This window comes from Aptenodytes forsteri, unplaced genomic scaffold (genome assembly GCF_000699145.1).
Source record: "Aptenodytes forsteri isolate BGI_AS27 unplaced genomic scaffold, ASM69914v1 Scaffold117, whole genome shotgun sequence".
NCBI lineage: Eukaryota > Metazoa > Chordata > Aves > Sphenisciformes > Spheniscidae > Aptenodytes > Aptenodytes forsteri.
The window spans coordinates 467,054-470,962 of NW_008795555.1; the positions used below are offsets into that span (position 1 = coordinate 467,054).

General features: G+C 58.1%; 1 long non-coding RNA gene across 1 annotated transcript; it reads right to left on the reverse strand.

The window, feature by feature from the left end:
- Positions 1–3,277, reverse strand: LOC103901277. Its single transcript, XR_657725.2, has 3 exons — positions 2,898–3,277; positions 1,495–1,595; positions 1–580 (listed from the first exon to the last, which is right to left on the reverse strand). It is a non-coding gene; the product is annotated as an uncharacterized LOC103901277 (long non-coding RNA).
- Between the last annotated feature and the right edge of the window lie 632 nt (positions 3,278–3,909).

The window sequence follows — 3,909 nt, forward strand, 5'->3', positions numbered from 1 at the left end:
TGGGGTGGCAGGTTATTTATGTTACGGCAGCACCTAGAAGCTCATGTGTTTTGCAGACCTCACTGTCGGGAGCTGGAATAGGAGAGAAAGGCAGAGGGAAGGAGAAAACACTGTTTTCCCTTCACAAGGGTGGCACGGTGCTGCCCGAGTCCCTGCCCCGTGCCTTGCTGCAGGCACCAGCACTCAGGAGTCTCCCCTCACCCAGGGATGCCCCAGGCACCGGCCTGAGTCCTGCCACCACGTGCAGATGTCAGTTCTCCTGTTCCCACAAATGTCTGCCCTGTCCCGGAGACCATCCCAGCTTCATTATTTTCTTAATCCCAGCCTTCATTGTTTTTTTAATCCCAGTGTTCACACAATGCACTTTGAACACAAGGCCATGGCAGTGGTGTCTGCCCGCAGTGGTATACGGGGGATTTGCTGTGCAGTTTTTCCAGCCCCTTGCACGCCCGCAGACGCGTGAGGGCATTTGTGTGTGAGAGCGCGGGCTGTACGTGGGGTGGGAGCAGGCTCCGTCACTGGCTCTCACTCTGAAAATAGCCATGTCTGCTTTACACACGCCTGCCTGGCGGCTCGGCTCCTGTAAAAGGAGAAGAGAAAAGCCATTTGGAAATGGCAGGGAGCTCCTTGCCAAAGCCCTTAAAGAGCCCAGGTGGGGAGAGCTGCCTGCACGCTCCCACAAGCTCTCCTCTCCTCTCCCCGGGGCACTGCTGCTGCACTAGGACCTGGAGCAGACATCGCTCCCGGAGCGCTCGCTGGGACATGCCAAGCACAAGCTGCCAGCTTCCCAAATATAGCCCTGCACACAGAGGTGGAGGCAGCTGCTCAGGGTGCAGGGACAGCCGTGCTCCCCCCCCCGCCGCCCTTTCGAATCTGAAACCTCCCCACTTTGTGCTGAGGATTAAATATTCAGCTGGTGCCGCACGGAGCGACGGTGAGGATGTGTTGATCCCCAAAAGACCCCGTGTGCTGGATGAAGTGGAAATCACAGTGTTCCCCAGCTCGACATGCAGTGAGCAGGGGACACAGGGAGCCACGCTGCCCCGACCAGCAGGGCTGACAGCTGGGTGGGTCCCAGGAATCTGTGAGCCGGGAACTTTTTACTTAGTTTGGAAATAGCTTTGCAAATGGCTGGTTTTCACAGCCTAAACTGTTTGGATTTTGCATTGCTTTCTCAATAACTCAGCTGTATTTTTTTCCTGCCCCAGCAGCCTGTGGAATAGTTTCTGGTTGGGGAAATATTTTTTCCATTTGCTTCATCATGCGACTGCTTTTGCCGCTCCATTTCCTCGTCCAGCTTCACGCCCTTATCCTGCTGGGACAAAAACTTGGGTCTGCCCTGAGGACCTCATCCCTCTAAATCCCACTGCAGGCTGGAGGCTGTGCTAAGCCCACCACCGGGCTCAGTGCTGCCAGAGCCGGGGTGCTCCTCTGGCCTGGGCCATGCCACTGCTGCCTCACGGTTTTAATTCTTTAACAAGAAAACGGAGTTACCTTCTTCGGGTGTATTTATAGGTCTTTGCGATAATTATGTATTTTGAAGTCATGCCTCTTTGGCTACAGTCGCAGCTCAGGCAGCAGGTGATGCTGTAACACTAAACCAGGCAGGGAGGGTTAAAATTACTTTTAATTAACTGATTCCCCCGGTCCCACCTGCTGTAAGAGTATACAGCCCTGGCAGCATGCTAACCCAGCCAGGCTGCGACTGCGCATGCCCAGGCATCCTGGCAGGCAGGAGGGATGGTTTACATTCTCCTTTCCCCCATGCTTTGCTGCGGGAAAGCAGCAGGAGCACTGTAATGCTCTCAGCAAAACCACTGTAGGAGCTCGGGGAGGGCTTGTAGCCATCGCAGGGGCATCACCAAGCTGCATGTGTGGCGCAGGAGCGAGCTGGCAGTTTCCCCATGCAGCAGGGAGCAGAGCAAACCCCAGCACAGGACCTTCCGCTGAAATCCAAGACTCTCCCATGAATTTGTGTGTGCTCTGCCTGGGAAGCACCTGGCCAGAAATTGGGTAAAAAGCAACCAGCTCCCTGCACGCTTCCTCCCCTTCTTCTGCCTCCACCACAGGGTGATGGTACCGGCATTGGGGGAGCAAAGACCGCTCCAGAAAAACAACCTCCCTTGCCCAAAACAGCTTGCAAAATGGTTGCTGGCCTGGTGGTGGGGAGTGCGGACGGTTTGCACCGCAGGCTCTGCACCGGCACAAAGTGCACAAAGTGCCGGCACGGAGGCTGGGGGGGAGACCGTCCGCGGTCCCCGTCAGTTGACAGCCGCTCCCTGCCACTGCACCAGCTGGCCAGCAAACATTCCCGGTGTCCCAATTCATCACCAACAGAGCTCCACGGCACAGGCTGTAATTATCTTGCATTTCCAGCCTGACCGCAGGGTGTTTGCCTGTAATTAGCTTTTGGGATTTAGGAGCTCATGTGATCCAGGGTTATCGTTAGCCACCAGAGCCGTGCTGGGATTTAAAGGGACGATGCGGCTATTTGCATATCTACCATGCTGCTGCCATCATCCGATGCATTAAACAGAAAGATGAGTCCCTCCCCAAAGCCTGTGCATGTCCTCGCCCTGCCACGGATGCTTTTTTGGGCAGGGATGATGAGGTCCCAAGCAAAGCAAGACAGCTTGCTTGTAAATATTTCCGCTGGGACTTTTTGGCCCTTGCCATCACCTTGGTTTTGGTGCCACCCTGGCTCAAGGCTCTCGGTAAATGCTATAGGCAGCCCCTATAGCTCTGCGCTGCCCACTGCTTTCCCTTACAAGCTGTTATTCCCCATGTGCAAGCTCCCCCAGCCCTGCCACTGCCGTCCCCTCCACTCTGCTCCTCACCCTGGGGGTCCCGGGCAGGGGGTCCCAGCGTGCCCGATGTCAGCTCGGGCACGTACTCACGGGGTCTAGGGAAGCCAAGGCAGGGCAGCCCACCAGCCCACGTCCATCTGCACTTCTCCGCGGTCCCTGTGGTTTCGCCTCCTTCCCTCGCATGCGACACTCCAGTGGGCAGAAATAGCCCCAAAACACGTGCCGCCTTCCGGGAAGCAATGCCAGAGGCCGAGCAGCCCCGGCGCCCTGGGCACAGCCCTCCCTCGGGGGCTCCCACTAGCACCGGTGGCACTAGAGGGTCCAGCCTGGCACAGTGCTGGGGCACAGTCCGGTAACAGCTCCAGCGAGGAACGTCTCCGGTTATCCGCCAAGATAATAAATTCTGCCTTAGAGTTTCTCACCTGGCAACAGTCACCAAGGAAACATGGACGGCTGCTGCGGGTCCCCGCCAGCACTGCCCAGGGGGGTCCCCACGGCGCTGGCAGAGGGGCTCCGGCGGCACCCCGACCGGCCGGCTGAGCGGGCGAAGGGCCAGCTGCCCATGCTGTAACCTGAGCCCAGGCCCAGCAAAATGCCCATCAATCTGGGCTTGGCCCTCGCACCACCTCTCAGAGTCGAGTGTGGGTTTCACCAGATTTGGGGTGGGTTTTGAGGTTTTCCTGGCTGTTGAGCCCTGTCTGTGTGCATCGGGAAGGGTGACCTGGAGCTGCCTCAGGATCCCGGGGGGTTTCCTAGTCCCTGGTGCCAGTTTGGCCGGGGATTTTGGTCACTTGTGTTAAAAGTGGCAGAGGACCCCAAGTGCTCAGAGACCTCTGGAAATCCATCAGTGCCGGAGGGAGACTGGCTCTCTGCTGCGGGTCCCCGCCAGCACTGCCCAGGGGGGTCCCCACGGCGCTGGCAGAGGGGCTCCGGCGGCACCCCGACCGGCCGGCTGAGCGGGCGAAGGGCCAGCTGCCCATGCTGTAACCTGAGCCCAGGCCCAGCAAAATGCCCATCAATCTGGGCTTGGCCCTCGCACCACCTCTCCGGAGTCGAGTGTGGGTTTCACCAGATTTGGGGTGGGTTTTGAGGTTTTCCTGGC